Source organism: Triticum aestivum, chromosome 7B (assembly GCF_018294505.1).
Source record: "Triticum aestivum cultivar Chinese Spring chromosome 7B, IWGSC CS RefSeq v2.1, whole genome shotgun sequence".
Lineage (NCBI taxonomy): Eukaryota > Viridiplantae > Streptophyta > Magnoliopsida > Poales > Poaceae > Triticum > Triticum aestivum.
In genome coordinates, this window is record NC_057813.1 from 119,729,014 (window position 1) to 119,748,562 (window position 19,549).

Sequence of the window (19,549 nt, forward strand, 5' to 3'; positions counted from 1 at the left end):
TTCCGAGTTGGCATGGTATCATCATTTCACCCACATAGCATGTGCAAGAAAGTACAGAGGCTTACGACAAAAACTGGATGCACTTCGTGTACAAAATAGACAATCACCTTCGAAGTATCAGGGTTTCATACGGAAACTCGTCTGTGACAAATGGATTTCATTTTCTGAAGTTATTTGAACTCCATAGTTTTTCTGTGTTCAAAATGCACCATTCAAAGCCACAATTCAATTTACAACCCTTTCTGACTTCATTTGTTATTTTTCATGCATTTACTGATTATTTTGAGCTATAAGACGATGAAAATGAAAATCATTTGAAATGAACTCTGAAAAGGTTCCAAGTTGGCATGGTATCATCATTTCACCCACATAGCATGTGGAAGAAAGTACAGAGGCTTACGGCAAAAATTGGATGCACTTCATGTACAAAACAGACAATCTCCTTTGAGGTATCAGGGTTTCATACGGAAACTCGTCTGTTACAAAGGGATTTCATTTTTTTGAACTTATATGAACTCCATAATTTTTCTATGTTCAAAATGCACCATTCAAAGCCACATCATCAATTTACAACCCTTTCCGACTTCATTTGTTATTTTTCATGCATTTACTTATTATTTTGAGCTATAAGACCATGAAATTGAAAAGCATTTGAAATGAACTCTGAAAAGGTTCCAAGTTGGCATGGTATCATCATTTCACCCATGTAGCATCTGCAAGAAAGTACAGAGGCTTACGGCAAAAACTTGATGAACTTCATGTACAAAACAGACAATCTCCTTTGAAGTATCAACGTTTCATACGGAAACTCGCGTGTTACAAAGGGATTTCATTTGTTTGAACTTATTTGAACTCCATAGTTTTTCTGTGTTCAAAATGCACCATTCAAAGCCACATCATCAATTTACAACCCTTTCCGACTTCATTTGTTATTTTTCATGCATTTACTGATTATTTTGAGCTATAAGACCATGAAATTGAAAATCGTTTGAAATGAACTCTGAAAAGGTTTCAAGTTGGCATGGTATCATAATTTCACCCACATAGCAAGTGCAAGAAAGTACAGAGACTTACGGCAAAAACTTGATGAACTTCGTGTACAAAACACACAATCTCCTTCGAAGTATCGGGGTTTTATGCGGAAACTCGTCTGTTACAAAGGGATTTCACTTTTTTGAACTTATTTGAACTCCATAGTTTTTCTGTGTTCAAACTGCACCATTCAAAGCCACATCATCAATTTACAACCGTTTCTGACTTCATTTGTTATTTCTCATGCATTTACTGATTATTTTAAGCTATTAGACCATTAAATTGAAAAGCATTTGAAATGAACTCTGAAAAGGTTTCAAGTTGGCATGGTATCATCATTTCACCCACATAGCATGTGAAAGAAAGTACAGAGGCTTACGGCCAAAACTGGATGCACTTAGTGTACAAAACAGACAATCTCCTTTGAAGTATCAAGGTTTCATACGGAAACTCGTGTGTTACAAAGGGATTTCATTTTTTTGAACTTATTTGAACTCCATAGTTTTTCCGTGTTCAAAATGCACCATTCAAAGCCACATCATCAATTTAGAACCCTTTCTGACATCATTTGTAATTTTTCATGCATTTACTGATTATTTTGAGCTATAAGACCATGAAATTGAAAAGCATTTGAAATGAACTCTGAAAATGTTCCAAGTTGGCATGGTATCATCATTTCAGACACATAGCATGTGCAAGAAAGTACAGAGGCTTACGACAAAAACTGGCTGCACTTCGTGTACAAAACAAACAATCTCCTTCGAAGTATCAGGGTTTCATACGAAAATTCGTCTGTTACCAAGGGATTTCATTTTTTGAACTTATTTGAACTCCATAGTTTTTCTATGTTCAAAATGCACCATTCAAAGCCACATCATCAATTTACAACTCTTTTCGACTTCATTTGTTATTTTTCATGCATTTACTGATTATTTTGAGTTATAAGACCATGAAATTGAAAAGCATTTGAAATGAACTCTGAAAAGGTTCCAAGTTGGCATGGTATCATCATTTCACCCATGTAGCATCAGCAAGAAAGTACAGAGGCTTACGGCAAAAACTTGATGAACTTCATGTACAAAACAGACAATTTCCTTCGAAGTATCAGGGTTTCATACGGAAACTCGTTTGTTACAAAGGGATTTCATTTTTTTGAACTTATTTGATCTCCATAGTTTTTCTGCGTTCAAAATGCACCATTCAAAGCCACATCATCAATTTACAACCCTTTCCGACTTCATTTGTTATTTTTCATGCATTTACTTATTATTTTGAGCTATAAGACCATGAAATTGAAAAGCATTTGAAATGAACTCTAAAAAGGTTCCAAGTTGGCATGGTATCATCATTTCATCCACATAGCATGTGCAAGAAAGTATAGAGGCTTACGTCAAAAACTGGATGCACTTCGTGTACAAAATAGACAATCTCCTTCGAAGTATCAGGGTTTCATATGGAAACTCGTGAGTTACAAAGGGATTTCATTCTTTTGAACTTATTTGAACTCCATAGTTTTTCTGTTTTCAAAACGCACCATTCAAAGCCACATCATTAATTGACAACAATTTCCAACATCATTTGTTATTTCTCATGCATTTACTGATTATTTTGAGCTATAAGACCATGAAATTGAAAAGCATTTGAAATGAACTCTGAAAATTTTCCAAGTTGGCATGGTATCATCATTTCACACACATAGCATGTGCAAGAAAGTACAGAGGATTACGACAAAAACTTGATGCACTTCGTGTACAAAATAGACAATCTCCTTCGAAATATCAGGGTTTCATACGAAAACTTGTCTGTTATCAAGGGATTTCATTTTTTTGAACTTATTCGAACTCCATAGTTTTTCTATGTTCAAAATGCACCATTCAAAGCCACATCATCAATTTACAACCCTTTCCGACTTCATTTGTTATTTTTCATGCATTTACTGATTATTTTGAGCTATAAGACCATGAAATTGAAAAGCATTTGAAATGAAGTCTAAAAAGGTTCCAAGTTGGCATGGTATCATCATTACACCCACATAGCATGTGCCAGAAAGTACAAAGGCTTACGGCAAAAACTGGATGCACTTCGTGTACAAAACAGTTAATCTCCTTCGAGGTATGAGGGTTTCATACAGAAACTCGTCTGTTACAAAGGGATTTCATTTTTTTGAACTTATTTGAACTCCATAGTATTTCTGTGTTCAAAATGCAACATTCAAAGCCAGATCATCAATTTACAACCCTTTCCGACTTCGTTTGTTATTTTTCACGCATTTACTGATTATTTTGAGCTATAAGACCATGAAATTGAAAAGCATTTGAAATGAACTCTGAAAATGTTCCAAGTTGGCATGGTATCATCATTTCACCCACATAGCATGTGCAAGAAAGTACAGAGGCTTACGACAAAAACTGGATGCACTTCATGTACAAAATAGACAATCACCTTCGAAGTATTAGGGTTTCATACGGAAACTCGTCTGTGACAAATGGATTTCATTTTCTGAAGTTATTTGAACTCCATAGTTTTTCTATGTTCAAAATGCACCATTCAAAGCCACATATTCAATTTACAACCCTTTCCGACTTCATTTGTTATTTTTCATGCATTTACTGATTATTTTGAGCTATAAGACGATGAAAATGAAAATCATTTGAAATGAAATCTGAAAAGGTTCCAAGTTGGCATGGTATCATTATTTCACCCACATAGCATGTGCAAGAAAGTACAAAGGCTTACGGCAAAAACTGGATGCACTTCATGTACAAAACAAACAATCTCCTTTGAGGTATCACGGTTTCATAGGGAAACTCGTCTGTTACAAAGAGATTTCATTTTTTTGAACTTATATGAAGTCCATAATTTTTCTGTGTTCAAAATCCACCATTCAAATCCACATCATCAATTTACAACCCTTTCCGACTTCATTTGTTATTTTTCATGCATTTACTTATTATTTTGAGCTATAAGACCATGAAATTGAAAAGCATTTGAAATGAACTCTAAAAGGTTCCAAGTTGGCATGGTATCATTATTTCACCCATATAGCATGTGCAAGAATGTACAGAAGCTTATGTCAAAAACTGGATGCACTTCGTGTACAAAACAGACAATCTCCTTTGAAGTATGAGGGTTTCATACGGAAACTCGTGTGTTACAAGGGGATTTCATTTTTTTGAACTTATTTGAACTCCATAGTTTTTTTGTGTTCAAAATGCACCATTCAAAGCCAGATCATCAATTTAGAACCCTTTCCGACATCATTTGTTATTTTTCATGCATTTACTGATTATTTTGAGCTATAAGACCATGAAATTGAAAAGCATTTGAAATGAACTCTTAAAATGTTCCAAGTTGGCATGGTATCATCATTTCACACACATAGCATGTGCAAGAAAGTACAGAGGCTTACGACAAAAACTGGCTGCACTTCGTGTACAAAACAAACAATCTCCTTCGAAGTATCAGGGTTTCATACGAAAATTCGTCTGTTACCAAGGGATTTCATTTTTTGAACTTATTTGAACTCCATACATTTTCTATGTTCAAAATGCACCATTCAAAGCCACATCATCAATTTACAACTCTTTCCGACTTCATTTGTTATTTTTCATGCATTTACTGATTATTTTGAGCTACAAGACCATGAAATTGAAAAGCATTTGAAATGAACTCTGAAAAGGTTCCAAGTTGGCATGGTATCATCATTTCACCCACATAGCATCTGCAAGAAAGTACAGAGGCTTACGGCAAAAACTTGATGAGCTTCATGTACAAAACAGACAATTTCCTTTGAAGTATCAGGGTTTCATACGGAAACTCGTTTGTTACAAAGGGATTTCATTTTTTTGAACTTATTTGATCTCCATAGTTTTTATGCGTTCAAAATGCACCATTAAAAGCCACATCATCAATTTACAACCCTTTCCGACTTCATTTGTTATTTTTCATGCATTTACTTATTATTTTTGAGCTATAAGACCATGAAATTGAAAAGAATTTGAAATGAACTCTAAAAAGGTTCCAAGTTGGCATGGTATCATTATTTCACCCATATAGAATGTGCAAGAAAGTACAGAAGTTTACGTCAAAAACTGGATGCACTTCGTGTACAAAATAGACAATCTCCTATGAAGTAACAGGGTTTCATACGGAAACTCGTGTGTTACAAAGGGATTTCATTTTTTTGAACTTATTTGAACTCCATAGTTTTTCTGTGTTCAAAATGCACCAGTCAAAGCCACATCATCAATTTAGAACCCTTTCCGACATCATTTGTTATTTTTCATGTATTTACTGATTATTTTGAGCTATAAGACCATGAAATTGAAAAGCATTTGAAATGAACTCTGAAAATGTTCCAAGTTGGCATGGTATCATCATTTCACCCACATAGCATGTGCAAGAAAGTACAGAGGCTTACGACAAAAACTGGCTGCACTTCGTGTACAAAACAAACAATCTCCTTCGAAGTATCAGGGTTTCATACAAAAATTCGTCTGTTACCAAGGGATTTCATTTTTTGAACATATTTGAACTCCATACATTTTCTATGTTCAAAATGCACCATTCAAAGCCACATCATCAATTTACAACTCTTTCCGACTTCATTTGTTATTTTTCATGCATTTACTGATTATTTTGACATTAAGACCATGAAATCGAAAAGCATTTGAAATGAACTCTGAAAAGGTTCCAAGTTGGCATGGTATCATCATTTCACCCACATAGCATGTGCAAGAAAGTACAGAGGCTTACGGCAAAAACTGGATGCACTTCATGTACAAAATAGACAATCACCTTCGAAGTATTAGGGTTTCATACGGAAACTCGTCTGTGACAAATGGATTTCATTTTCTGAAGTTATTTGAACTCCATAGTTTTTCTATGTTCAAAATGCACCATTCAAGGCCACATATTCAATTTACAACCCTTTCCGACTTCATTTGTTATTTTTCATGCATTTACTGATTATTTTGAGCTATAAGACCATGAAATTGAAAAGCATTTGAAATGAACTCTGAAAATGTTCCAAGTTGGCATGGTATCATCATTTCAGACACATAGCATGTGCAAGAAAGTACAGAGGCTTACGACAAAAACTGGCTGCACTTCGTGTACAAAACAAACAATCTCCTTCGAAGTATCAGGGTTTCATACGAAAATTCGTCTGTTACCAAGGGATTTCATTTTTTGAACTTATTTGAACTCCCTAGTTTTTCTATGTTCAAAATGCACCATTCAAAGCCACATCATCAATTTACAACTCTTTTCGACTTCATTTGTTATTTTTCATGCATTTACTGATTATTTTGAGGTATAAGACCATGAAATTGAAAAGCATTTGAAATGAACTCTGAAAAGGTTCCAAGTTGGCATGGTATCATCATTTCATCCACATAGCATGTGCAAGAAAGTATAGAGGCTTACGTCAAAAACTGGATGCACTTCGTGTACAAAATAGACAATCTCCTTCGAAGTATCAGGGTTTCATATGGAAACTCGTGAGTTACAAAGGGATTTCATTTTTTGAACTTATTTGAACTCCATAGTTTTTCTGTTTTCAAAACGCACCATTCAAAGCCACATCATTAATTTACAACACTTTCCAACATCATTTGTTATTTCTCATGCATTTACTGATTATTTTGAGCTATAAGACCATGAAATTGAAAAGCATTTGAAATGAACTCTGAAAATTTTCCAAGTTGGCATGGTATCATCATTTCACACACATAGCATGTGCAAGAATGTACAGAGGCTTACAACAAAAACTTGATGCACTTCGTGTACAAAATAGACAATCTCCTTTGAAATATCAGGGTTTCATACGAAAACTTGTCTGTTATCAAGGGATTTCATTTTTTGAACTTATTCGAACTCCATAGTTTTTCTATGTTCAAAATGCACCATTCAAAGCCACATCATCAATTTACAACCCTTTCTGACTTCATTTGTTATTTTTCATGCATTTACTGATTATTTTGAGCTATAAGACCATGAAATTGAAAAGCATTTGAAATGAAGTCTGAAAAGGTCAAAGTTGGCATGGTATCATCATTACACCCACATAGCATGTGCCAGAAAGTACAAAGGCTTACGGCAAAAACTGGATGCACTTCGTGTACAAAACAGTCAATCTCCTTCGAAGTATGATGGTTTCATACAGAAACTCGTCTGTTACAAAGGGATTTCATTTTTTTGAACTTATTTGAACTCCATAGTATTTCTGTGTTCAAAATGCACCATTCAAAGCCAGATCATCAATTTACAACCCTTTCCGACTTCGTTTGTTATTTTTCACGCATTTACTGATTATTTTGAGCTATAAGACCATGAAATTGAAAAGCATTTGAAATGAACTCTGAAAATGTTCCAAGTTGGCATGGTATCATCATTTCACCCACATAGCATGTGCAAGAAAGTACAGAGGCTTACGACAAAAACTGGATGCACTTCATGTACAAAATAGACAATCACCTTCGAAGTATTAGGGTTTCATACGGAAACTCGTCTGTGACAAATGGATTTCATTTTCTGAAGTTATTTGAACTCCATAGTTTTTCTATGTTCAAAATGCACCATTCAAGGCCACATATTCAATTTACAACCCTTTCCGACTTCATTTGTTATTTTTCATGCATTTACTGATTATTTTGAGCTATAAGACGATGAAAATGAAAATCATTTGAAATGAAATCTGAAAAGGTTCCAAGTTGGCATGGTATCATCATTTCACCCACATAGCATGTGCAAGAAAGTACAAAGGCTTACGGCAAAAACTGGATGCACTTCATGTACAAAACAGACAATCTCCTTTGAGGTATCAGGGTTTCATACGGAAACTCGTCTGTTACAAAGGGATTTCATTTTTTTGAACTTATATGAACTCCATAATTTTTCTGTGTTCAAAATGCACCATTCAAAGCCACATCATCAATTTACTACCCTTTCCGACTTCATTTGTTAGTTTTCATGCATTTACTTATTATTTTGAGCTATAAGACCATGAAATTGAAAAGCATTTGAAATGAACTCTAAAAGGTTCCAAGTTGGCATGGTATCATTATTTCACCCATATAGCATGTGCAAGAATGTACAGAAGCTTACGTCAAAAACTGGATGCACTTCGTGTACAAAACAGACAATCTCCTATGAAGTATCAGGGTTTCATACGGAAACTCGTGTGTTACAAAGGGATTTCATTTTTTTGAACTTATTTGAACTCCATAGTTTTTTTGTGTTCAAAATGCACCATTCAAAGCCACATCATCAATTTAGAACCCTTTCCGACATCATTTGTTATTTTTCATGCATTTACTGATTATTTTGAGCTATAAGACCATGAAATTAAAAAGCATTTGAAATGAACTCTGAAAATGTTCCAAGTTGGCATGGTATCATCATTTCACACACATAGCATGTGCAAGAAAGTACAGAGGCTTACGAAAAAAACTGGCTGCACTTCGTGTACAAAACAAACAATCTCCTTCGAAGTATCAGGGTTTCATACGAAAATTCGTCTGTTACCAAGGGATTTCATTTTTTGAACTTATTTGAACTCCATACATTTTCTATGTTCAAAATGCACCATTCAAAGCCACATCATCAATTTACAACTCTTTCCGACTTCATTTGTTATTTTTCATGCATTTACTGATTATTTTGAACTACAAGACCATGAAATTGAAAAGCATTTGAAATGAACTCTGAAAAGGTTCCAAGTTGGCATGGTATCATCATTTCACCCACATAGCATCTGCAAGAAAGTACAGAGCCTTACGGCAAAAACTTGATGAACTTCATGTACAAAACAGACAATTTCCTTTGAAGTATCAGGGTTTCATACGGAAACTCGTTTGTTACAAAGGGATTTCATTTTTTTGAACTTATTTGATCTCCATAGTTTTTATGCGTTCAAAATGCACCATTCAAAGCCACATCATCAATTTACAACGCTTTCCGACTTCATTTGTTATTTTTCATGCATTTACTTATTATTTTGAGCTATAAGACCATGAAATTGAAAAGCATTTGAAATGAACTCTGAAAAGGTTCCAAGTTGGCATGGTATCATCATTTCATCCACATAGCATGTGCAAGAAAGTACAGAGGCTTACGTCAAAAACTGGATGCACTTCGTGTACAAAATAGACAATCTCCTTCGAAGTATCAGGGTTTCATATGGAAACTCGTGTGTTACAAAGGGACTTCATTTTTTGAACTTATTTGAACTCCATAGTTTTTTTGTTTTAAAAACGCACCATTCAAAACCACATCATTAATTTACAACACTTTCCGACATCATTTGTTATTTTTCATGCATTTATTGATTATTTTGAGCTATAGGACCATGAAATTGAAAAGCATTTGAAATGAACTCTGAAAATGTTCCAAGTTGGCATGGTATCATCATTTCACCCACATAGGATGTGCAAGAAAGTACAGAGGCTTACGACAAAAACTGGATCCACTTCGTGTACAAAATAGACAATCTCCTTCGAAGTATCAGGGTTTCATACGAAAACTCGTCTGTTACCAAGGGATTTCATTTTTTTGAACTTATTTGAACTCCATAGTTTTTCTATGTTCAAAATGCACCAATCAAAGCCATATCATCAATTTACAACCCTTTCCGACTTCGTTTGTTATTTTTCATGCATTTACTGATTATTTTGAGCTATAAGACCAAGAAATTGAAAAGAATTTGAAATGAAGTCTGAAAAGGTTCCAAGTTGGCATGGTATCATCATTTCACCCACATAGCATGTGCAATAAAGTACAAAGGCTTACGGCAAAAACTGGATGCACTTCGTGTACAAAATAGTCAATCTCCTTCGAAGTATGAGGGTTTCATACGGAAACTCGTCTGTTACAAAGGGATTTCATTTTTTTAACTTATTTGAACTCCATAGTATTTCTGTGTTCAAAATGCACCATTCAAAGCCAGATCATCAATTTACAACCCTTTCCGACTTCATTTGTTATTTTTCACGCATTTACTGATTATTTTGAGCTATAAGACCATGAAATTGAAAAGCATTTGAAATGAACTCTGAAAATGTTCCAAGTTGGCATGGTATCATCATTTCACCCACATAGGATGTGCAAGAAAGTACAGAGGCTTACGACAAAAACTGGATGCACTTCGTGTACAAAATAGACAATCACCTTCGAAGTATCAGGGTTTCATACGGAAACTCGTCTGTGACAAATGGATTTCATTTTCTGAAGTTATTTGAACTCTATACTTTTTCTGTGTTCAAAATGCACCATTCAAAGCCACATATTCAATTTACAACCCTTTGCGACTTCATTTGTTATTTTTCATGCATTTACTGGTTATTTTGAGCTATAAGACGATGAAAATGTAAATCATTTGAAATGAACTCTGAAAAGGTTCCAAGTTGGCATGGTATCATCATTTCACCCACATAGCATGTGCAAGAAAGTTCAGAGGCTTACTGCAAAAACTGGATGCACTTCATGTACAAAACAGACAATCTCCTTTGAGGTATCAGGGTTTCATACGGAAACTCGTCTGTTACAAAGGGATTTCATTTTTTTGAACTTATATGAACTCCATAATTTTTCTGTGTTCAAAATGCACCATTCAAAGCCACATCATCAATTTACAACCCTTTCCGACTTCATTTGTTATTTTTCATGCATTTACTTATTATTTTGAGCTATAAGACCATGAAATTGAAAAGCATTTGAAATGAACTCTAAAAAGGTTCCAAGTTGGCATGGTATCATTATTTCACCCATATAGAATGTGCAAGAAAGTACAGAAGTTTACGTCAAAAACTGGATGCACTTCGTGTACAAAATAGACAATCTCCTTTGAAGTAACATGGTTTCATACGGAAACTCGTGTGTTACAAAGGGATTTCATTTTTTTGAACTTATTTGAACTCCATAGTTTTTCTGTGTTCAAAATGCACCAGTCAAAGCCACATCATCAATTTAGAACCCTTTCCGACATCATTTGTTATTTTTCATGCATTTACTGATTATTTTGAGCTATAAGACCATGAAATTGAAAAGCATTTGAAATGAACTCTGAAAATGTTCCAAGTTGGCATGGTATCATCATTTCACCCACATAGCATGTGCAAGAAAGTACAGAGGCTTACGACAAAAACTGGCTGCACTTCGTGTACAAAACAAACAATCTCCTTCGAAGTATCAGGGTTTCATACGTAAATTCGTCTGTTACCAAGGGATTTCATTTTTTGAACTTTTTTGAACTCCATAGTTTTTCTATGTTCAAAATGCACCATTCAAAGCCACATCATCAATTTACAACTCTTTCCGACTTCATTTGTTATTTTTCATGCATTTACTGATTATTTTGAGCTATAAGACCATGAAATCGAAAAGCATTTGAAATGAACTCTGAAAAGGTTCCAAGTTGGCATGGTATCATCATTTCACCCACATAGCATCTGCAAGAAAGTACAGAGGCTTACGGCAAAAACTTGATGAACTTCATGTACAAAACAGACAATTTCCTTCGAAGTATCAGGGTTCCATATGGAAACTCGTTTGTTACAAAGGGATTTCATTTTTTTGAACTTATTTGATCTCCATAGTTTTTCTGCGTTCAAAATGCACCATTCAAAGCCACATCATCAATTTACAACCCTTTCCGACTTCATTTGTTATTTTTCATGCATTTACTTATTATTTTGAGCTATAAGACCATGAAATTGAAAAGCATTTGAAATTAACTCTGAAAAGGTTCCAAGTTGGCATGGTATCTTCATTTCATCCACATAGCATGTGCAAGAAAGTACAGAGGCTTACGTCAAAAACTGGATGCACTTCGTGTACAAAATAGACAATCTCCTTCAAAGTATCAGGGTTTCATATGGAAACTCGTGTGTTACAAAGGGATTTCATTTTTTTGAACTTATTTGAACTCCATAGTTTTTCTGTTTTCAAAACGCACCATTCAAAGCCACATCATTAATTTACAACACTTTCCGACATCATTTGTTATTTTTCATGCATTTACTGATTATTTTGAGCTATAAGACCATGAAATTGAAAAGCATTTGAAATGAACTCTGAAAAATTTCCAAGTTGGCATGGTATCATCATTTCACACACATAGCATGTGCAAGAAAGTACAGAGGCTTACGACAAAAACTGGATGCACTTCATGTACAAAATAGACAATCTCCTTCGAAGTATCATGGTTTCATACGAAAACTCGTCTGTTACCAAGGGATTTCATTTTTTTGAACTTATTTGAACTCCATAGTTTTTCTATGTTCAAAATGCACCATTCAAAGCCACATCATCAATTTACAACCCTTTCCGACTTCATTTGTTATTTTTCATGCATTTACTGATTATTTTGAGCTATAAGACCATGAAATTGAAAAGCATTTGAAATGAAGTCTGAAAAGGTTCCAAGTTGGCATGGTATCATCATTTCACCCACATAGCATGTGCAAGAAAGTACAAAGGCTTACGGCAAAAACTGGATGCACTTCGTGCACAAAACAGTCAATCTCCTTCGAAGTATGAGGGTTTCATACGGAAACTCGTCTGTTACAAAGGGATTTCATTTTTTTGAACTTATTTGAACTCCATAGTATTTCTGTGTTCAAAATGCACCATTCAAAGCCAGATCATCAATTTACAACCCTTTCCGACTTCATTTGTTATTTTTCACGCATTTACTGATTATTTTGAGCTATAAGACCATGAAATTGAAAAGCATTTGAAATGAACTCTAAAAATGTTCCAAGTTGGCATGGTATCATCATTTCACCCACATAGCATGTGCAAGAAAGTACAGAGGCTTACGACAAAAACTGGATGCACTTCGTGTACAAAATAGACAATCACATTCGAAGAATCAGGGTTTCATACAAAAACTCGTCTGTCACAAATGGATTTCATTTTCTGAAGTTATTTGAACTCCATAGTTTTTATTTGTTCAAAATGCACCATTCAAAGCCACATATTCAATTTACAACCCTTTCCGAATTCATTTGTTATGTTTCATGCATTTACTGATTATTTTGAGCTATAAGACGATGAAAATGAAAATCATTTGAAATGAACTCTGACAAGGTTCCAAGTTGGCATGGTATCATCATTTCACCCACATAGCATGTGCAAGAAAGTACAGAGGCTTACGGCAAAAACTAGATGCACTTCGTGTACAAAACAGACAATCTCCTTCGAGGTATCAGGGTTCCATACGGAAACTCGTCTGTTACAAAGGGATTTCATTTTTTTGAACTTATATGAACTCCATAATTTTTCTGTCTTCAAAATGCACCATTCAAAGCCACATCATCAATTTACAACCCTTTCCGACTTCATTTGTTATTTTTCATGCATTTACTTATTATTTTGGGCTATAAGACCATGAAATTGAAATGCATTTGAAATGAACTCTAAAAAGGTTGCAAGTTGGCATGGTATCATTATTTCACCCATATAGCATGTGCAAGAAAGTACAGAAGCTTACGTCAATAACTGGATCCACTTCGTGTACAAAACAGACAATCTCCTTTGAAGTATCAGGGTTTCATACGGAAACTCGTGTGTTACAAAGGGATTTCATTTTTTTGAAGTTAATTGAACTCCATAGTTTTTCTGTGTTCAAAATGCACCATTCAAAGCCACATCATCAATTTAGAACCCTTTCCGACATCATTTGTTATTTTTCATGCATTTACTGATTATTTTGAGCTATAAGACCATGAAATTGAAAAGCATTTGAAATGAACTCTGAAAATGTTCCAAGTTGGCATGGTATCATCATTTCACACACATAGCATGTGCAAGAAAGTACAGAGGCTTACGACAAAAACTGGTTGCACTTCGTGTACAAAACAAACAATCTCCTTCGAAGTATCAGGGTTTCATACGAAAATTCGTCTGTTACCAAGGGATTTCATTTTTTGAACTTATTTGAACTCCATAGTTTTTCTATGTTCAAAATGCACCATTCAAAGCCACATCATCAATTTACAACTCTTTCCGACTTCATTTGTTATTTTTCATGCATTTACTGATTATTTTGAGCTATAAGACCATGAAATTGAAAAGCATTTGAAATGAACTCTGAAAAGGTTCCAAGTTGGCATGGTATCATCATTTCACCCACATAGCAAGTGCAAGAAAGTACAGAGGCTTACGGCAAAAACTTGATGAACTTCATGTACAAAACACACAATCTCCCTCGAAGTATCGGGGTTTTATACGGAAACTCGTCTGTTATAAAGGGATTTCATTTTTTTGAACTTATTTTAACTCCATAGTTTTTCTGTGTTCAAACTGCACCATTCAAAGCCACATCATCAATTTACAACCCTTTCCGACTTCATTTGTTATTTTTCATGCATTTACTGATTATTTTGAGCTATTAGACCATTAAATTGAAAAGCATTTGAAAGGAACTCTGAAAAGGTTTCAAGTTGACATGGTATCGTCATTTCACCCACATAGCATGTGAAAGAAAGTACAGAGGCCTACGACAAAAACTGGATGCACTTCGTGTACAAAACAGACAATCTCCTTCGAAGTATCAGAGTTTCATACGGAAACTCGTCTGTTATAAAGGGATTTCATTTTTTTGAACTTATTTGAACTCCATAGTTTTTCTGTGTTCAAAATGCACCATTCAAAGCCACATCATCAATTTAGAACCATTTCCGACATCATTTGTTATTTTTCATGCATTTACTGATTATTTTGAGCTATAAGACCATGAAATTGAAAAGCATTTGAAATGAACTCTGAAAATGTTCCAAGTTGACATGGTATCATCATTTCACACACATAGCATGTGCAAGAAAGTACAGAGGCTTACGACAAGAACTGGATGCACTTCCTGTACAAAACAAACAATCTCCTTCGAAGTATCAGGGTTTCATACGAAAACTCGTCTGTTACCAAGGGATTTCATTTTTTGAACTTATTTGAACTCCATAGTTTTTCTATGTTCAAAATGCACCATTCAAAGCCACATCATCAATTTACAACCCTTTCCGACTTCAGTTGTTATTTTTCATGCATTTACTGATTATTTTGAGCTATAAGACAATGAAATTGAAAAGCATTTGAAATGAACTCTCAAAAGGTTCCAAGTTGGCATGGTATCATCATTTCACCCACATAGCAAGTGCAAGAAATTACAGAGGCTTACGGAAAAAACTTGATGAACTTCGTGTACAAAACACACAATCTCCTTCGAAGTATCGGGGTTTTATACGGAAACTCGTCTGTTACAAAGGGATTTCATTTTTTTGAACTTATTTGAACTCCATAGTTTTTCTGTTTTCAAACTGCACCATTCAAAGCCATATCATCAATTTACAACCGTTTCCGACTTCATTTGTTATTTTTCATGCATTAATTGATTATTTTATGCTATTAGACCATTAAATTGAAAAGCATTTGAAATGAACTCTGAAAAGGTTTCAAGTTGGCATGGTATCATCATTTCACCCACATAGCCTCTGCAGGAAAGTAAAGAGGCTTACGGCGAAAACTTGATGAACTTCATGTACAAAACAGACAATTTTCTTCGAAGTATCAGCGTTTCATACGGAAACTCGTTTGTTACAAAGGGATTTCATTTTTTTGAACTTATTTGATCTCCATAGTTTTTCTGTGTTCAAAATGCACCATTCAAAGCCACATCATCAATTTACAACACTTTCCGACTTCATTTGTTATTTTTCATGCATTTACTTATTATTTTGAGCTATAAGACCATGAAATTGAAAAGCATTTGAAATGAACTCTGAAAAGGTTCCAAGTTGGCATGGTATCGTCATTTCATCCACATAGCATGTGCAAGAAAGTACAGAGGCTTACGTCAAAAACTCGATGCACTTCATGTACAAAATAGACAATCTCCTTCGAAGTATCAGGGTTTCATATGGAAACTCGTGTGTTACAAGGCGATTTCATTTTTTTGAACTTATTTGAACTCCATAGTTTTTCTGTTTTCAAAACGCACCATTCAAAGCCACATCATTAATTTACAACACATTTCGACATCATTTGTTATTTTTCATGGATTTACTGATTATTTTGAGCTATAAGACCATGAAATTGAAAAGCATTTGATATGAACTCTGAAAATTTTCCAAGTTGGCATGGTATCATCATTTCACACACATAGCATGTGCAAGAAAGTACAGAGGCTTACGACAAAAACTGGATGCACTTCGTGTACAAAATAGACAATCTCCTTCGAAGTATCAGGGTATCATACGAAAACTCGTCTGTTACCAAGGGATTTCATTTTTTTGAACTTATTTGAACTCCATAGTTTTTCTATGTTCAAAATGCACCATTCAAAGCCACATCATCAATTTACAACCCTTTCCGACTTCATTTGTTATTTTTCATTTATTTACTGATTATTTTGAGCTATAAGACCATGAAATTGAAAAGCATTTGAAATGAAGTCTGAAATGGTTCCAAGTTGGCACGGTATCATCATTTCACCCACATAGCTTGTGCAAGAAAGTACAAAGGCTTACGGCAAAAACTGGATGCACTTCGTGTACAAAACAGTCAATCTCCTTCGAAGTATGAGGGTTTCATACGGAAACTCGTCTGTTACAAAGGGATTTCATTTTTTGAACTTATTTGAACTCCATAGTATTTCTGTGTTCAAAATGCACCATTCAAAGCCAGATCATCAATTTACAACCCTTTCCGACTTCATTTGTTATTTTTCACGCATTTACCAATTATTTTGAGCTATAAGACCATGAAATTGAAAACCATTTGAAATAAACTCTGAAAATGTTCCATGTTGGCATGGTATCATCATTTCACCCACATAGCATGTGCAAGAAAGTACAGAGGCTTACGACAAAAACTGGATGCACTTCGTGTACAAAATAGACAATCTCCTTCGAAGTATCATGGTTTCATACGGAAACTCGTCTATGATAAATGGATTTCATTTTCTGAAGTTATTTGAACTCCATAGTTTTTCTGTGTTCAAAATGCACCATTCAAAGCCACATATTCAATTTACAACCCTTTCCGACTTCATTTGTTATTTTTCATGCATTTACTGATTATTTTGAGCTATAAGACGATGAAAATGAAAATCATTTGAAATGAACTCTGAAAAGGTTCCAAGTTGGCATGGTATCATCATTTCACCCACATAGCATGTGAAAGAAAGTACAGAGGCTTACGGCAAAAACTGAATGCACTTCATGTACAAAACAGACAATCTCCTTTGAGGTATCAGGGTTTCATACGAAAACTCGTCTGTTACAAAGGGATTTCATTTGTTTGAACTTATATGAACTCCATAATTTTTCTATGTTCAAAATGCACCATTCAAAGCCACATCATCCATTTACAACCCTTTCCGACTTCATTTGTTATTTTTCATGCATTTACTGATTATTTTAAGCTATTAGACCATTAAATTGAAAAACATTTGAAATGAACTCTGAAAAGGTTTCAAGTTGGCATGGTATCATCATTTCACCCACATAGCATGTGAAAGAAAGTACAGAGGCTTACGACAAAAACTGGATGCACTTCGTGTACAAAACAGACAATCTCCTTCGAAGTATCAGAGTTTCATACGGAAACTCGTTTGTTACAAAGGGATTTCATTTTTTTGAACTTATTTGAACTCCATAGTTTTTCTGTGTTGAAAATGCACCATTCAAAGCCACATCATCAATTTAGAACCATTTCCGACATCATTTGTTATTTTTCATGCATTTACTGATTATTTTGAGCTATAAGACCATGAAATTGAAAAGCATTTGAAATGAACTCTGAAAATTTTCCAAGTTGGCATGGTTTCATCATTTGACACACATAGCATGTGCAAGAAAGTACAGAGGCTTACGACAAAAAATGGATGCACTTCGTGTACAAATAGACAATCTCCTTCGAAGTATCAGGGTTTCATACGAAAACTCGTCTGTTACCAAGGGATTTCATTTTTTTGAACTTATTTGAACTCCATAGTTTTTCTATGTTCAAAATGCACCATTCAAAGCCACATCATCAATTTACAACCCTTTCCGACTTCATTTGTTATTTTTCATGCATTTACTGATTATTTTGAGCTATAAGACCATGAAATTGAAAAGCATTTGAAATGAAGTCTGAAAAGGTTCCAAGTTGCCATGGTATCATCATTTCACCCACATAGCAGGCGCAAGAAAGTACAAAGGCTTACGGCAAAAACTGGATGCACTTCGTGTACAAAACAGTCAATCTCCTTCGAAGTATGAGGGTTTCATACGGAAACTCGTCTGTTACAAAGGGATTTCATTTTTTTGAACTTATTTGAACTCCATAGTATTTCTGTGTTCAAAATGCACCATTCAAAGTCATATCAGCAATTTACAACCCTTTCCGACTTCATTTGTTATTTTTCACGCATTTACTGATTATTTTAAGCTATAAGACCATGAAATTGAAAAGCATTTGAAATAAACTCTGAAAATGTTGCAAGTTGGCATTATCATCATTTCACCCACATAGCATGTGCAAGAAAGTAAAGAGGCTTACGACAAAAACTGGATGCACTTCGTGTACAAAATAGACAATCTCCTTCGAAGTATCAGGGTTTCATACGGAAACTCGTCTGTGACAAATGGATTTCATTTTCTGAAGTTATCTGAACTCCATAGTTTTTCTGTGTTCAAAATGCACCATTCAAAGTCACATATTCAATTTACAACCCTTTCTGACTTCATTTGTTATTTTTCATGCATTTACTGATTATTTTGAGCTATAAGACGATGAAAATGAAAATCATTTGAAATGAACTCTGAAAAGGTTCCAAGTTGGCATGGTATCATCATTTCACCCACATAGCATGTGAAACAAAGTACAGAGGCTTGCGACAAAAACTGGATGCACTTCATGTACAAAACAGACAATCTCCTTTGAGGTATCAGGGTTTCATACGGAAACTCGTCTGTTACAAAGGGATTTCACTTTTTTGAACTTATATGAACTCCATAATTTTTCTGTGTTCAAAATGCACCATTCAAAGCCACATCATCAATTTACAACCCTTTCCGACTTCATTTGTTAATTTTCATGCATTTACTTATTATTTTGAGCTATAAGACCATGAAATTGAAAAGCATTTGAAATGAACTCTAAAAAGGTTCCAAGTTGGCATGGTATCATTATTTCACCCATATAGCATGTGCAAGAAAGTACAGAAGCTTACATCAAAAACTGGATGCACTTCGTGTACAAAACAGACAATCTCCTTTGAAGTATCAGGGTTTCATACGGAAACTTGTGTGTTACAAAGGGATTTCATTTTTTTGAACTTATTTGAACTCCATAGTTTCTCTGTGTTCAAAATGCACCATTCAAAGCCACATCATCAATTTAGAACCGTTTCCGACATCATTTGTTATTTTTCATGCATTTATTGATTATTTTGAGCTATAAGACCATGAAATTGAAAAGCATTTGAAATGAACTCTGAAAATGTTCCAAGTTGGCATGGTATCATCATTTCACA